Source organism: Entelurus aequoreus, linkage group LG07, assembly GCF_033978785.1.
Source record: "Entelurus aequoreus isolate RoL-2023_Sb linkage group LG07, RoL_Eaeq_v1.1, whole genome shotgun sequence".
Classification (NCBI taxonomy): domain Eukaryota; kingdom Metazoa; phylum Chordata; class Actinopteri; order Syngnathiformes; family Syngnathidae; genus Entelurus; species Entelurus aequoreus.
The window spans coordinates 41,927,587-41,946,021 of NC_084737.1; the positions used below are offsets into that span (position 1 = coordinate 41,927,587).

Consider the following 18,435-nt stretch of genomic DNA (forward strand, 5'->3'; position numbering starts at 1 on the left):
TTCACACTCACATTCACACACTAAGGTCAAGTTTAGTGTTGCCAATCAACCTATCCCCAGGTGCATGTCTTTGGAGGTGGGAGGAAGCCGGAGTTCCCGGAGGGAACCCACGCAGTCACGGGGAGAACATGCAAACTCCACACAGAAAGATCCTGTACAATCCGATCAAAATATCCAGTCTTACATGCAAGATTAGTTTATAGCTAAAGAACAACGTCACTTAGTTTTTTCAAGAATGGGAAGGAAGAAAGTGAGTGAAGGACAGTGCTGAATAGAAGAAGTGGAGGATATTAATTAAATTAAGGAAATAAATAATCAAAAACAAGTGTGTACCCAACTTGGAGAAGCAGTCGGAGCGTAACACTGCTAGTCTGCAGCAGTCCAACACCAGCCAAGGACATTAAAATAATATATCTAAACGGTGAACATTTATCCGTGAAAATACAGAACGCTGCTGACAGTGTGTTTGACTGAAAAGCTGCTAGAAGGAGATACCCTAGAAGTCCACTCCCCGAGGTACATGCTACATGCTACATTACTATTATATTACTTCCTAAAACTACTGTCGTTGTTTGTACTACATTGTATTGTGCTGTGTTTCATACAATATTTCTTATCTAAACGTTATTTTTTTATATTTAAAAGGTATGCTACATATTAAAATTGTGAGGTTTTTGTGGGGTAAGGGCATAAGCACCAATTAAATGGATTTCAATTAATTTGAATAGGCGCCATGGATTTGAAATAGGACTGGGCCGATAAAACAATATCAATATATATTGCGATAGATACGTAATCAATATCAATGAAAAATGTGTTCGATAAAACATTGTATTTGCAAAATAGGTCCCCTTTAAGTTGGAGACAAAAATATTGAGTTGCAGGCACCTGTTGCCGTACAGTAGCAAATAGAAAACTCGTAAAATCCGCCCAATGTGTATGTGTATGTGCGCATGCCTCGATCTAGACGGCCGCTGCTGCAGTTCGCTCCGTCTTTGTCTTTTGTTCGTTTTCTACTTTTTTATACTTTTACATTTACTCTACATTTACTTTTTATCTAGTCGTGCCCGTCTAAAAATGCAGTTTAGAAGTGTTTTGTTCGTCCTACTGATGGTGAGGACACTACTGAAGAGCTCAGAGGGACAACAACAGTGGAGAGGCTCTTTTATCTACACCAGGGAACAGTTGTTAGCAACACCAGTTATTAGCATCCAGCTAACGGACCCGGCGCTAACTAACCAGATCCCGGAGGAGCTAAAAAGGACTTATGGAGGTTTTCGTGGCTGTCGAGGTAAAGGGAGACGCTCGAGACAGAAGAGGGCTGAAGCGAGGAGGGAGAGAAGGAGATATAAACAATGTCTTCCTTCCCACACAGCAGAAGACTCCTATACGGATCCGCCTTCAAGTCGCCCAACCCGCGTTACTGTCACATTCGTTTTGGCTCCGCCTAGAGGATATAGATCCGCCTCTGAAAATTGTATGGTCAGACAGCTGATCCTGAGCGGACTCATGTCTGATTCGCATACACGGACGCGACAAACTAAACCGGCGCGCGCCGCCTAGAGTTATAGGCTCCGCCTACGCGCGCTGAGCCGACCAATGTCTGCACCCGCAGACGTGGACGCGCCTACTAGCGTGTACGCGCATGAGCCAAGATCACCATTTCTGGACTTTCTTTGCTGGAACACGAACGTAAGTATAGATTTATTGATTTATTGCTACATTCGCAGTAAAGATCGGCCTTTGTGTTTCCATCATCATTTATGTATGATTGTAATGACGTTGTTTGATATTAGGACTAGCAGTAAAACTTTATATTCTGTAAAAAAATGATATTTTATTTCCAGCGCCGCCTCCCAGAATGCTTTGCATGGGGACGTGCGTCTGACGTCACGTATCCAGAAAATTCGAAATGGCTGCATGCGGGAGGTGAGGCCCGAGCGAAGAAAAGTGGAAAAGAGTGTTATTCGTCAAAAAACCCACACAACGACGGTCATTTTTTCGCCGTGCTATTGTAAAATTGTCTTTTATCTTTGTTTTGTGTTCCAGAATTTGAAAGTTTCCCGTGTGAAGCCGGTGAGTATGAACATTTCAAAAGTTCAATACAGTTAACTTAGGCCATCTTTTGTTAGACGCTGTGAATGTGTGTAGGTTACATGCTACGATATTCCACATATTTCCAACTAGTTGAAACTAAAGCGTATTACTTTATTGTCAGTGTTGTTTAGGCCCAGGTCGCTACGTTACTTCGTTAGTCAACAACGTAACGTTAACGGAGTGGAAACAGCCGTTCTTTGCTATTAATATGAGTGTGTATTATTTCTTTCTTTGTTCTTTAGTGGAGCTCGAGATCCTGTTTACTGTGGACTAGCTGTGTGTGACGCCCTGTTGTTTTTGTTTCCATTAAAAAAAAAAAGGTATGTCTATTATGTGTTTTTTGGCATAGTTAATTGTAGAAAAAAATATAAAATGAGGTGATGTGAGTGTGAAAAATTGCTGCACATATTAAGGATCCTTTTTGTTGATCTATATTTTTGTTATTTGCTGATGTATATATTTTATATACTGTTTTTTATTTAATTAATTTATTAGAGACTATTGTATGCTTTATTTACCTTTTTTATTATTATTATTTTATTTACTATTATTATTATTATTTCCACATGTAAGCATAAATAATTGATCATATTAGTACATTGTTTGATTGCTTTGCTTAATCCATTCCATCATTTAATTCCACATACTGATATACTGAAGGTCTTAAGTGTTGTACGTGCGTGTTAAATTACATTGCGTGTTAAATTACATTTCTCTCTAAGATTATTTTTCTCCTCTTTTTTTGAGAAGAATTGTTGTATATTCTTGGGTAGCAGGTTATAGTTTGCTTTGTTTATAATTTTAGCTGTTTGCAAATTTACTATGTCGTGGAATTTCAGTATCTTTGATTCAATAAACAAATGATTTGTGTGTTGTCTATATCCAACATTATATATTATTCTAACTGATCTTTTTTGTAACACTGTTAATGAATGAAGTGTACTTTTGTAATTATTTCCCCATATTTCTACACAATAACTCAGATATGTAACACTAGTGAACAGTAGAGAATATGAAGGGATTTTTTGTCTGGAACATGTTTTTCTTTATTCATTATTGACGTGTTTCTTTCTACTTTATGTTATATATTTGTTACTTGAGATTTCCAGTTCAATTTATCATCAATCATTATACCTAGAAATTTGGTTTCATTTACTCTTTCAATTTCTATTCCGTCTATTTGTATTTGTGTTTGACTTTCTCTTCTACTGTTACCAAATAGCATTATTTTAGTTTTACTGAGATTCAAAGATAGTCTGTTTTTGTCAAACCATCTTTTTAATTTGTTAATTTCTTCTGTTATTATTTGTATTATCTTCTGTGTGTTCTCTCCTGAACAAAACGCTGTTGTATCATCCGCAAATAATAATAACTATAAATCTTTTGTAAGTTTACAAATGTCATTTATATAGACATTGAATAATTTAGGTCCTATATTGATCCCTGAGGTACACCACAGGATATATTTAGCATTGTAGACGAAACCACCACATTAATATTAAAGATATGGTTAACATTCTTAGTGCTAAAGATATTCCCCTCTCCTTGTATCCCTTCTCCCAGCTCCACAGTCTCGCCGAGTGCCAGCAAGAGTCATGAGTACTTGTCAACTCGACTCCTCAACTGAAGATAACTTTCTAGGTAAAGACTGATCTCTGAAATAATATCTCAGCATCCAGTAACCATGGTTAACAGATCACAATCATTTAATACCAATTTATCTCCCTTAGCACCTCACCATGGGGAAGGACACATTCATATGCCTTCACCAGCACCTGCATTAAACATGCAGAGAGTTACACAAGGTAGGGACTGATCTCTGAAATATTAGTGTATAGATAGGCCCCTTGGGTATTACCAGTCATGGTTAACTGATGGCTCTCTCACAATGCCCACCTCACTAGGAACGGCAGTCCCTCCTCGACTCCCTCCACCCCCCTCACCAGCAGCCCTCAACATGTGGCAGACAGAGGAGCCTGGATCCAGCCTGGCCTACAGGCCAACATGGCGAGGGGGAAGAATGGCCGACAACATTTCCTGCTCTGGTGAGCAATAACTGACAAATACCGGATGGTCATTCTGTGCCACAAATTTTGGAAAAAATTCAAATTCACAAGCAATCACATATTTTCTTCAAACTTTGTCAATAACTTTTGTCATTAACTAAGGTCAATAGCTAATGTCAGGATTATGAGTAATGAGGATAAACACTGAAACATGTTAATTTTATACTGCTGTTTGTCAACAGCGCCTGAGGTAATCCAGATCCCTAGCCTGCTGGAAACTATTAAGCACAACCAAGACCAGCTGATTGCGAAGGTAAACTTCTTTAGCCTTGAATAGGTCAATAATTCATAATGACATTGATTTTGATTCATTATTATTTTTTAAAGAAAGAAACAGCCTACATGGCAGCTTTGTGTGATTAGAGTAAACATTGCTACATTTTCTTGTTACATTTCACCTCTTTGCTCTTTAAATACCACTTTTAATGTTTTTTATTTATTTCAATCGTATTTTTTAAAAATGTGCCCTGGGGCCGTTAAAAAATGACCTGCAGGCCGCAAATGGCCCCCGGGTCGCACTTTGGACACCCCTGGCCTACACGAATACAAACATAGAATGATAGTACAAATATAATAAGAAAACAATGTCAACCGCCCAAAGTTGGGTTATGGATATTTATTTATGCCCCCCACCCCCAAACCCCCGCCGCCGTCATCCAACAGAGCCAAACAAGTACTCTGATCAAGGAACCAAATAACGATATTGTTTGAACATTTTGGATGTCTTGCACACCTATACCCTGATCACAATTTCATAGTTTACGCACCTTATTTTAACCACCTCCAGTAACTTTAAGTCATGTTTTTTTTTCAAATGTAATCTCCTTAATACCTATCACATATTTTGTATTGTGTAAGCATACTTGGCTTTGGATGCTACATACCATAAACATCAACGTATCTGTCTTGTAATCTTGTTTGATTACAGGTGCTGTGAGTAAAAATGTGTTGACAAGGTCAGCCACGGACGCTGAGGTCACCAAACACGCCATCAGGTGGTTCAACTTGGCGGGGGATCGGGCAACGAGGAGACGAGTCCCGCTTCCACCTCCTCAGGAGGAATAGAGATGTATATGTATAAATAAACAACCTTTTATTGGACTTCTTGTTATTCACCAGTTATTCATTTTCTGATATGTTAGCTGTGCATGGAGCAGCGTTTCCTTGAAGTTGTAGCCTAATAGATTAAAGCGTATATTTACTTTCTATATATATATTTATATATTATATATTTACTTTATAGAGTGAATTGACCATTTTCTGTTTCTGCATATTGACAATATTGTTAGTTTAAAAATACAAGGCAATGCATATGTAAGCCTATATTGCTGTAGTAGGGCTTAGTGAATTTTTTAGTTTCCTATTTTATCCTACAGCAAGAACAGAGGGGATTTTGAAAATAAGATAAAGGGGTCCAAAACGGCCAGATGAGCCAGGGTTTTTATGAGTCCGTTGCTGGTCCGCGGCGGGAGGTTAGGCTTTGATCATGGGTGCGGAGCGGATGCAGCGCGCCGTCACGGCGCACCCGCGACCCGCCGCACCCGCGACCCGCCGCCGTGGCGGATACGTTCCTAAGAGCAGGTGGACGCCGATGCGGGTCCGTTTCGCGGTTCCGTTCCGGAAAGCGCGATACCTCCACGGGGGATCCGCCGCGGAGTGTTTTTGCTGTGTGGGTTCCGTCGTCATGGGTAACATGCGGTCTCTGACAAATAAAATGGATGAGTTGTCTGTGCTTGCCGGTAGTCAGAAAGAATATCGTGAGTGAAGCCTAATGTGTTTTACTGAGACGTGGCTGCACGACGATGTTCCGGATAGTAACGTCTCTATAAACGGGTTTCAAACGGTGCACGCTGACCGGGACCGAACCAACGGCAAGCGGAAAGGAGGGGGGCTTGCTTTGTTTATTAATAAGAAATATTGTCATCCCGGTCATATCACAATAAAAGAGCGCCACTGTGACCCGAATATAGAGATGTTAGCTGAAGGACTCAGACCATATTATTTGCCCAGGGAGATTCCGCATGTTATCGTGATGGCAGTATACACCCCCCCTCCCTCTGCTAACGCTGCAGCTGCCAGTGACATCATCCACAGCTTGATAGCCAGACTACAAACCAAGCACCCGAAAGCTCTCATCCTCATCTCGGGAGATTTTAACCATGTTACTATGGACAAATCACTACCCAACTTCACTCAGTATGTCAGCTGCCACACCAGAGGAAATAAGATGCTGGATCTGCTGTACGCAAACATAAAGGATGCGTATAGCTCCATACCACTACCAGAGCTGGGCCGGTCAGACCACAACCTTGTTTACCTCAACCCCTGTTATGTGCCTCTGGTCAAAAGACAGCCTGTGACCAAAAAAACAGTGAGAAGGTGGTCAGAAGGGGTCCAAGAGACACTACAGGGCTATTTGAGGTAACTGACTGGCAGGTGCTCATGGAGCCTCATGGAGAGGACATTGACGGGCTCACAGAGTGCATCACAGACTATATCAACTTCTGTGTTGACTCAAATGTCCCATCAAGGATGGTCACCTGCTACCCAAACAACAAGCCGTGGGTGACCAAGTACATCAAAGCCCTACTGAATGAGAAGAAGAGGGCATTCAATTCTGGTAACAGGGAGGATGTGAAAAGAGTTCAGGGGCTGCTGAAGACCAAACTCAGGGAGGCCAAGGAGAACTACAGTAGGAAACTGGAAGGGAAGCTGAAGGACAACAACATGAAGGCGGTTTGGAGAGGTATGCAGACCATCACCGGCCTCAAACCGTCGGGGGGTAGGGGGGAGGATGGAGACAAAGAGAGGGCCAATGAGCTAAACCAGTTCTTTAACAGGTTTGACACAGTGGCTCCGACAAGCTCCTGCCCCCCCCCCCCCCCCCCCCGCCCCCGCCCCCGCCCCCGCAAGACATGCCAGCCGGCCCCCTGACAACTTCAGCGAACCAATCCATCCCCCCCCTCCCCTCCTCACAGCCCCCCATCTCCAATGACTACCTCCCCCCACTTAACACCTCACCCTCAGCTTGATGACCCCCCCTCCCCCAACAACCTGAGACCCCCCACCTCCCCAGTGTGTCTGTCTGCAGAACAGGTGAATGCACAGCTAAATAACTTACAAACAGGCAAGGCCGCGGGTCCTGATGGTGTGAGCACCAGGGTGCTCAAAGCCTGCGCCCCACAGCTGAGTGGTGTGCTCCAGCACATCTTCAACATGAGCCTTAGGCTGCAGAAAGTCTCCACACTGTGGAAAACCTCATGCGTGGTCCCCCTCCCCAAGTGCACGCGACCCAGCACGTCGAAGGACTACAGGCCGATGGCTCTAACCTCCCATATCACAAAGACCATGGAGAGGTTGGTCCTGGAACAAGTCCACCCTACAGTCAAGCTCACCTGCACCCACTCCAATTCGCCTACCAGCCCCGACTGGGAGTGGAGGACGCAGTCATCTACCTGTTGAACCGAGCCCACACCCACCTAGACAAGCCTGCGAGCAGTGTGAGGGTCATGTTTTTTGACTTCTCCAGTGCTTTTGATACCATATGGCCTGGGCTACTGGGTGTGTAGTTGGAGACGATGCAGGTGGAGGCCTCCTTGGTGTCCTGGGTTGTTGATAACCTGACTGACAGACCACAGTACGTGCGACTGCAGGACTGTGTGTCTGGCAGGCTGGTTAGCAACACTAGGGGCCCCGCAGGGCACAGTCTTCTCCCCCTTCCTCTTCACCATCTACACCACCGATTTCCACTATCACTCAGAGTCCTGCCACCTTCAGAAGTTTTCTGATGACTCTGCGATAGTGGGGTGTATTGAGGATGGTGATGATGAGGAATACAGGGCACTGGTGCAGGACTTTGTCACATGGTGTGGAAAGAACAACCTCCAGCTCAATGTGACGAAGACCAAGGAGCTGGTTGTGGACCTGGGAAGGAGGAGGAGTACTCCGGCGACCCCTATTTCCATCAGTGGGGTCGATGTGGACATGGTTGAGGATTATAAATACCTGGGAGTACACATCGACAACAAGCTGAATGGGTCAAAACACGCTGAGGCACTCTACAAGAAGGGACAGAGCCGCCTCTACTTCCTCAGGAGGCTAGGATCCTTCAACATCTGTACAAAGATGTTGAAGATGTTCTACGAGTCGGTGGTGGCGGGCGCCTTCTTGTATGCCGTGGCCTGCTGGGGCAGCGGGCTGACAGCGAGGGACGCAAACAGACTGGACAAGCTGGTAAAGAAGGCCAGTAACGTGGTGGGAGTGGAGCTAAACTCTCTGGCGGTGGTGTCATAGAGGAGAAGTCTGGAAAAACTCCTAGCCAATATGGACAACACCTCCCACCCACTACACTCGGACCTTGCGGAGAAAATGTGCACGTTCAGTGGAAGGCTCAGACTCCCAAAATGCAACACGGAACGACACAGGAGGTCCTTCATACCGACAGCCATCAGACTGTATAATGCATATGTTCCTTCTTGACTGCACTTAAATGTAGAATATATGTAAAATATATTTATATTATTCATATATTATATATTATATATATAATATATTATATATATTATATTATTTATTATTATTATTGTCTATTGTGAGCGAACTGTGGTGCTGAATTTCCCCCAAGGATCAATAAAGTACCTTCTATTCTATTTTATTCTATTCAAAACCTCCAGTCAACAGCAATTGGTCAGTGAGCAAGGGCGGGACACGCTAAACAGCCAATCACGCAACAGTATTCTCTATCAATTTTGGTTGCGCCATCTTGCTGTCTTGCTGTTGATTCTGTTGATTGAGAAGAGAAACTAAAAACTAACCCTGCACAGAGCAAAGACTTTGTGGATAAAACAAGTAAAGTCACCTTGACAGTATGGCAGTTTTTTGGATTTTTTTCAAACTGACTGTAGTCCTTCGCCGTGTTCATCTTTTCTTTTCAACTCTTGTCCGTTTCCTATTTGGATGTGCAGAAATAACAAGTATCGTTGCAATTTTAGTATGTGTGTTATTGTAGGAACTAACGTGCATGTCTGTAAAAATAAAATAAATAACAAAATATAACAAATGTGCTACTTTAAAATAATAATTTGGTGTATTAATTTTTAGATAATAATTACTGCATAACATAAATTAATTTCCATACTTAAATAAGAATAACAGACCAAACTAAATGTTACGCAGACCATGTAACTTCCTGCCAGTAAAACTGCAAAACAATTGTTAATCTCAGGTTTCTCAATTTTCACACTTTGCACTATTTTGTTACACTTTATTTACTGCATTTCTTTCATACTCCATATTTTTATAACTACATTTAAAGAGAGTTTTGTTAGGGGTTTACTGTGATTTTAGAATTTTGTTTACATTGTTTGAGTGTTTTCCATGTTTGCGTTTACATTTTCTTTCTTTTCTGCTTTGATAGCTGAGGGGATTATAGTCAGAGGAAGGTTACATTTAATATAGTTTTCTCCTGGTCCATATTTTACATAGGTCATACAAAATCTCAATAATTATCGATATTGACTAACAGGGGCGCCGCTAGGGATTTTAGGCCCCATGCAAATCTTTACAGGGCCCCCTGTATTATAATTTCATCATCATTAGGGGCCTCTCTGGGCTCCCCTCCATCATGGGCCCCTAGAATCCGTCTCCTTTACCCCCCCTTTTCGGCGCCCCTGTTGACTAATATAAATTACTTATATGGTGATACAGTCTTCAGCCATACTGACCAGCCCTAATTTGAGATACAAGTGTTTAGAGTTAAGAGCTTCATCACAGAACCAAACATATGGGTACTACTGTATTGAAAACTGTTTTTTTTTTTTTACATTTTGTTTTTGATTATTTTATTTGTCCAAAAACTAGTGATGAAAAAGAGAGGTCAAATTATTTTCAATCAGGGCAGCACGGTGGAACAGGGGTTAGTGCATGCGCCTCACAATACAAAGGTCCTGTTTGGATCCCCATAGGGGTCTAAGCCTGGGCATAGAGGGGTCCAGACTGAGGCCAAGGGAAAAAACAATTCATAGCCATAGCACACATCCCTCATAACAGGGAAACATCAAACATCAAATAACACAAAGGACATTAAAGACATTAAAAAAGCAGAGCTGATGCAACAAGCCACTTATACATACAACTATGAATAAAAAGTAAAAAAAAACAAACATATACACTGTGGTGGTCTCTGCGGTGTTCCACACCATCGTCTGCTGGGGTGGCGGGCGCATGGCCAGAGACAGGAGCAGACGCAACAAAGCAACCATGAGAGCCGACTCCACTCTTGGCCGCCCACCAATTCGGCCAGTGTCCAGTCCGCATGGATGAGTGAGGATGCGTCTAAGGAGACTGAGGTGTCCGATACCTGCTCATTCAGCCAAGACACTGTGAAGCGTGTCCGTCCCGCAGCCCTGTCTCTTCATCTGCATCTCCTCCAGTCTCTCCAAACGGACTCTGGCGTGGCAGAGACCCAGCAGCTAGTTTCCATGGCCAAAAGGCTCCCAGGAGGCAGATCCAGAAGTCCACAAAAAAGCACCGCAGAAGCTCCTGCCCACAGAAGCCACAACAGCGGCGCCATCTTGGGAAAAAATACATTTAAAAAATAAATAAATAAATATGCAGTAACATATTGTGTCATTTATCATTCTATTATTTTGTCAACATTATTAAGGACAAGTGGTAGAAAATGAATTAGTAATATACTTGTTCATTTACTGTTAATATCTGGTTATTTTCTGTTTCAACATGTTCTATCTACACTTATTCTTCTCGCAAAAGTATTGCTAGATATCGCAAAACATTTTTTCCCCTCCATGTCCCTTTAGGGGCTCCGTACTTTTCTAAATAAAGGGGACCACAAAAAATGGCACAATTGGCTTTATTTTAACAAAAAAATCTTATGGTATATTAAATATATGTTTCTTATTGCAATTTTGTCCTTAAATAAAATAGTGAACATACAAGATAACTTGTCTTATAGTAAATAAACAAACAACGGCTCCTAATTTAGCTGCTGACATATGCAGTAACATATTGTGTAATTTATCATTCTATTTATTGTCAAAATTATTAAGGACAAGTGGTACAAGATGAATTATGAACCTACTTGTTCATTTACTGTTAATATCTGGTAATTTTCTGTTTCAACATGTTCTATCTATACTCTGGCCATGATTTCCCCAACCCAGCAGACGATAGCGTGGAACACACCAGAGGCCACCACAGTGTATGTTTTTTGTTGTTGTTGTTGTTGTTTTTACTTTTGTAGCTGTATGTTGAAATGGCTGGTTGCATCAGCTCTGCTCTTTTAATGTCTTTAATGTCCTTTGTGTTCTTTGATGTTTGATGTTTCCCCCTTACACACATGCTAATGTGTGCTATAGCTATGAGTTGTTTTTTTTCCTTGGCCTCAGTCTGGACCCCCTCTCCGGAGGCCCAGGCTTAGACTGATTTTTTTTTTTTCCAACTCCCCGCCCTAGCGTTTACCTGTTTCTCACCTTTTTTGTAAGGGCTGCTGGAAGTTGGCAGACCCGTCAGCGATCCTGTTCTGTCTCCCTGTAATGTTTGTCTGCTCTTGAATGGGATTGTGCTGAAAATCTTAATTTCCCCTCGGGGATTAATAAAGTATTTCTGATTCTGATTCTGTTAAAATGTAATAATCACTTATTCTTCTTGCAAAACATTTTTTCCCCTCCATGTCCCTTTAGGGCAGGGGTAGGGAACCTATGACTCTAGAGCAGTGGTTCTTAACCTTGTTGGAGGTACCGAACCCCAGCAGTTCCATATGCGCATTCACCGAACCCTTCTTTAGTAAAAAATAAGTAGTTTTTTTTCAAATTCAAGACAAAGTTATATGTTTTTGGTAACACTTTAGTATGGGGAACATATTCTAAGTCTTTAGTATGGGGAACATATTCTAAGTAACAAAGACTTAATTTAGAGTAATTTGGTTAGGGTCAGGGTTAGAGGGTTAGGGTTATAATAAGGCCATGCCGAATAAGGCATTAATAAGTACTTAATAATGACTAGTTAAGAGCCAATATGTTACTAATTTGCATGTTAATAAGCAACTAATTAATAGTGAATATGTTCCCCATACTAAAGTGTTACCATGTTTTATTACTGGTGCACAAAATTAACCATGCATGAACATCACCTTGTTCAAAGAACAAAACCAACACAGTGCATAAACTCACAACAAATTACACACCTGCAAATCAGTGTGACTTCTGCTGTTGCCGTATCAGTAATACGCCGATAGGGAGAAGTTTTTATTTACACGATGAGTCGGGTGTGTTTTTACCTCCACCGAACCCCTGAGGCCGACTCACCGAACCCCTAGGGTTCGATCGAACCTAGGTTAAGAACCACTGCTCTAGAGCCAGATGTGGCTCTTTTGATGACTGCATCTGGCTCTCAGATAAATCTTAGCTGACATTGCTTAACACGATAAGTAGTGAATAACTCCGCTGGTAATCACAGTGCGTTCACATTATAAAACATTCTCATGCATTTTAAGCCATCCATCCGTTTTCTATCGCACCTGTTCAAGAAGTCACACTATTGGTAAGAAGTGTTTTATTTATTATTGGTTAGCTTTAGAATAACAATGTTATTAAAACGAATAAGAGACTTATTATACTCTAAAAATGTTGGTCTTACTTAAAAATGCACGCATTTAGTTGTATTCAGTGTTAAAAAATATTATATGGCTCTCACGGAAATACATTTTGAAATATTTGGCTTTCATGGCTCTCTCAGCCAAAAATGTTCCCGACCCCTGCTTTAGGGGCTCCGTAGAAAGGGACTGACAAGTACCGAAATACTTTTGGTACCGGTACCAAAATATTGGTATTGGGACAACACTAAAGCACACACACCGAGCACCCACTGGCAGAAATGTAGATCGGCGCCTATGGCACTTATTTTCATGGATGTTTTTGCAAAGAGAAGGTTTGGGAAAGAGTGAGTCAAGCCGCACTTCCACCTGGATGAAGCTATACCTCCACAGAGGGAGGAGTCCCGCCTGCTCGCTGGCCTCTCAAGCTGCACACTCGCCTGCGAGGAGGAAGGAGACAGTCAGTGGAGCGGCGTAGTCTTCGACCTCATCACGATACGGAGCAGCGGAGCAGCTCTATGTGAACCCGAGCGGTCGGACATCGTTGAGCTCAGCGTCCCTTCTCACCGCAACATATCAATTCGTTTTTTTTTCTTTGTCGTGAGAAAAGAAAACGTTTGATGGCAAATTGGAAGCTTCGGAGGCGCTTTGTGGCTCGAGGAGGAGCTAGCTAACGTTAGCTCGCTAACAAGGTCAGTGTACAGGTTGGCTTCCGTCGTTCTTCTGAATGTAACACCAATAAAGCCGCTGTCGTTGTAGCTTATGCAAATTGGACTCTTGGTTGTAATCAACACATGCTCATGTTGTCTACCAGGAAAGGCACAAAACAGACATTATTAGTCATCGTTCCTCTCGGCGTTAGCAACACAGGCGAGGCAATCCTCGCTCAGTTCACTTGTTCATCCTTTTAGAGTGAAGCTAACTTTGACATGTTTAATGTTTTTTCCCCCAAGAAAAGTATGGGTTTGGTGAGTTTGTGTGAAGGGAGAGCTGGGCAGATGTGAGGTTTAGTTCCCCCCCAACAGAGGCTTGCTGCCTTTCCGCCCTAGAATAAAACAGGTGCATGTCTGCTAGCATCTACGGAACATAGCAACCCGTAGCCGCGCCTGTGCTCGTCTAAATGTTCGCCCTTAATGAAAAACGGCCCTATATTGTGAATGTTGAAAGCCTGTAATAAATAGTGTATTGTTTATGGTTTCTTTCGTTCACAAAGGCCCTGCATACACAGACGAATTGAACCGATACGGGCCCAAAGCTATTATTCTCTCACCGTTTAGCTAGCTAGATTGTAACCAGATTGCAGAATTTGTAACAAAAGTCAGCAAATTACATATTAATTTTGATTGTAACATCGTATTGTTGTAATAGTTTAATACAACGCAGGATTAGTTGTTCCCAACCAGTAGTTATACTATTTACTGTTAACACATAGCAGGAGTGTCCCATTGTGTCCTAAATAATATACATTTGTCTCATTTATTGTTGGATCTCTGTCTTAAGCAAAGTTCACCATTTGAGTCTGTACCAGTTAGTTAGATGGGGGAGCTCTAAAATAGTTAACACGATGGATCATAAGCACAGCCAGTTTTCAGATTAAAGCTAAAGGGATTTTCAGATTGTCCAGGCTTTTGCCAGGCTGCAAAAAAACGTTAGCCTACTGTGTTATCAGAAAAAAACATGCTTTCCTCAACTTCTGTAACTGAAGGTTTCATAGCATCTAATAGCATAAAAACATTTTTTTTTGCACCACATGTTTTGATTACTTGGTTGAAGAGTGTGGACATGCATGCTTGTCTTGTGGATGTTTGTTATTCAGCTCAGGCTCCGTGGAGAGGCTGCTGCTTGTGCTACGTCAATTCAATTGGCCCTAAGCGCCAGTGTGCTTCAGAGATCTAATTATTTTTGATAGTTTTCAATTTTAACTACCTTTGGACAACATACAGCAAAAATGCTTCTGTGGTGAACTGATTTGCTTCATTCCCACCCCCACCCAAACAGGCCTCAGTGAAATCAGCCACGAGCAAATCTGTCACCGTACTGTGTTTGCCATACATTAAAAATAGGCCTGTCCTTTGAAATTAGTGTTTAATAAGCGTACAGTGAAGTTTATATATTCATATAATCTCAAGTTTCCCCCTTTGGGCCTTTCGGGCTACACTGTTTGCATGTTTTAATGGCTTCATAACAGAGGTGTTGTCATGATATGATGATGATCCATAGTTTTTTTATAACGACCCATGTATGAGTTTTGATCCTGGCTCTGTTTTATAAACACAGATTAACAATTATAATTTGCTAACTTATTATAAATACTGTGCTAAATGTATTCACTTAAAGTTAAAAACAGTTGCACGTGTGAATAATATACTCGGAGTAAAGGGATTGTTCAATGACAAATATTGTGAATCCTTGCGACTAGATGCAACATGCATTAAATCAAACTTAAATACAATTTCTCCTTTGTGAATGTGACTATACTTGTTTGCCACCTGTCAGAGAGATTCATTTTGTAGGACAGAAACTACCATGATCCCACAACAGAATTTCAGATAGCAGATGCTGTTAATTGGCTTTGCTAACAATAACACAGATGTGCATGCAATACTTAGCATGGCCTACTTGAAGTTTGTTTTCCTTCAAACAAGTGCAAATGTATGCATTTTATATGTTTAGCGGGCAGTATGACCGAAACAGTGAATAGATAAAGCATTCTTAGAAAGCATATTGCAATTCTTTAAAAGTGCAGTGCAGCAATAACTATTTCCTGAACTCATTACCTTTTGTACTTGTGGGATTTCACAGTGTAAAATATTGGGAAATGTGCTGCTCTGAGCTCCACTTATTAGTCCTGTTTCATTACATGGTTCAGTATTATCAGAGGACTTTTTATGTTGTTGTAAACACAGTAACTTATCATGTCCTGTCTCCAGGCCAATAAGCACTCTTTTTCTCTGAATTATATTTCAACTCCACGCTGTTTCTTTTTAATTTACATATTATGGTATTGTTCCATTAAATATAATGTAATAAAACTGCAAATAAACAATTAGAAATTGTGATGTGCTGGTGTGTGTATTATGGTCTCTATTGCTCTCTGTGAATTAAGAAAAGGATCTGAATCTAGGCCACATTGTGGAGAGCTTACTTTGATGCTCAGATGCTGCTTGTTTGCTGAGTGTGGTAACAGCCTGAGGTGAGGTGTAGTGCTAATTCTGAATAAATCTAGGTCTATGGGCAAACCTTATTTTAATGCTTGTATTATTTACATTAAAGAACAAAGGCATACATGAATCCAGCAGGATTTTTTGGATACATAAGCACATTGGATGTTAAGGCTTTTGGAAATTAGTTCTGGTATTGCATAGGCCATGTGTCTTTTTGTGTTTTATAGTTTTCTTTGTTTGTTTTCGTGAATTGGGTTTGAACTCCATTAAATTGATATACATCTGAAGAGACAAGAGATTTTGCTGTGTGAATATTCCCTTCTTGCAGGTATTCAATATTTACATGCAGTAGACATTTTATACTGCAAGTGTATTAAGATATATATATATATATATATATATATATATATATATATATATATATATATATATATATATATATATATATATATATATATATATATATATATATATATATATATATATATATATATATATATATATATAATATATGTGTATATATAAATGTGTACCGTATTTTTCGGACTATAAGTCGCAGTTTTTTTCATAGTTTGGCCAGGGGTGCGACTTATACTCAGGAGCGACTTATGTGTGAAATTATTAACACATTACCGTAAAATATCAAATAATATTATTTAGCTCATTCACATAAGAGACTAGACGTATAAAATTTCATGGGATTTAGCGATTAGGAGTGACAGATTGTTTGGTAAACGTATAGCATGTTCTATATGTTACAGTTATTTGAATGACTCTTACCATAATATGTTACGTTAACATACCGGGTACGTTCTCAGTTGGTTATTTATGCCTCATATAACATACACTTATTCAGCCTGTTGTTCACTATTCTTTATTTATTTTAAATTGCCTTTCAAATGTCTATTCTTGGTGTTGGGTTTTATCAAATACATTTCCCCCAAAAATGCGACTTATACTCCAGTGCGACTTATATATGTTTTTTTCCTTCTTTATTATGCATTTTCGGCAGGTGCGACTTATACTCCGGTGCGACTTATACTCCGAAAAATACGGCATATATATACAGTATATGTATATATGTATATACACATATACATATATATACACAGTATATGTATATATATATACATATACATATATATACACAGTATATGTATATATATATACATATACATATATATACACAGTATATGTATATATATATACACACATATATATATATATATATATATATATATATATATATATATATATATATATATATATATATATATATATATATATATATATATATATACAAACCCCGTTTCCATATGAGTTGGGAAATTGTGTTAGATGTAAATATAAACGGAATACAATGATTTGCAAATCCTTTTCAACGCATATTCAATTGAATGCACTACAAAGACAAGATATTTGATGTTCAAACTCATAACTTTATTTTTTTTTTTCAGATAATAATTAACTTAGAATTTCATGGCTGCACCACATGCAAAACCAGTTGGGAAAGGGCATGTTCACCACTGTGTTACATGGCCTTTCCTTTTAACAACACTCAGTAAACGTTTGGGAACTGAGGAGACACATTTTTTAAGCTTCTCAGGTGGAATTCTTTCCCATTCTTGCTTGATGTACAGCTTAAGTTGTTCAACAGTCCGGGGGTCACCGTTGTGGTATTTTAGGCTTCATAATGCGCCACACATTTTCAATGGGAGACAGGTCTGGACTACAGGCAGGCCAGTCTAGTACCTGTACTCTTTTACTATGAAGCCACGTTGATGTAACACGTGGCTTGGCGTTGTCTTGCTGAAATAAGCAGGGGCGTCCATGGTAACGTTGCTTGGATGGCAACATATGTTGCTCCAAAACCTGTATGTACCTTTCAGCATTAATGGTGCCTTCACAGATGTGTAAGTTACCCATGTCTTGGGCACTAATACACCCCCATACCATCACAGATGCTGGCTTTTCAACTTTGCGCCTATAACAATCTGGATGGTTCTTTTCCTCTTTAGTCCGGAGGACACGACGTCCACAGTTTCCAAAAACAAATTGAAATGTGGACTCGTCAGACCACAGAACACTTTTCCACTTTGTATCAGTCCATCTTAGATGATCTCAGGCCCAGCGAAGCCGACGGCGTTTCTGGGTGTTGTTGATAAACGGTTTTCGCTTTGCATTGGAGAGTTTTAACTTGCACTTACAGATGTAGCGACCAACTGTAGTTACTGACAGTGGGTTTCTGAAGTGTTCCTGAGCCCATGTGGTGATATCCTTTACACACTGATGTTGCTTGTTGATGCAGTACAGCCTGAGGGATCGGAGGTCACGGGCTTAGCTGCTTAAGTGCAGTGATTTCTCCAGATTCTCTGAACCCTTTGATGATATTACAGACCGTAGATGGTGAAATCCCTAAATTCCTTGCAATAGCTGGTTGAGAAAGGTTTTTCTTAAACTGTTCAACAATTTGCTCACGCATTTGTTGACAAAGTGG

The 18,435-nt window shown here is 40.5% G+C and overlaps 1 protein-coding gene across 1 annotated transcript in view; it reads left to right on the forward strand.

Annotated features, from left to right (window-relative positions):
* The first annotated feature begins 13,018 nt into the window (after positions 1 to 13,018).
* LOC133653888 (dystroglycan 1-like) overlaps positions 13,019 to 18,435 on the forward strand; it is a 36,945-nt gene continuing 31,528 nt past the window's right edge. Inside the window, exon 1 of the mRNA XM_062053703.1 lies at positions 13,019 to 13,466. The gene's annotated coding sequence lies outside the window, so the exon portion shown is untranslated. The remainder of the gene's footprint in view (positions 13,467 to 18,435) is intronic.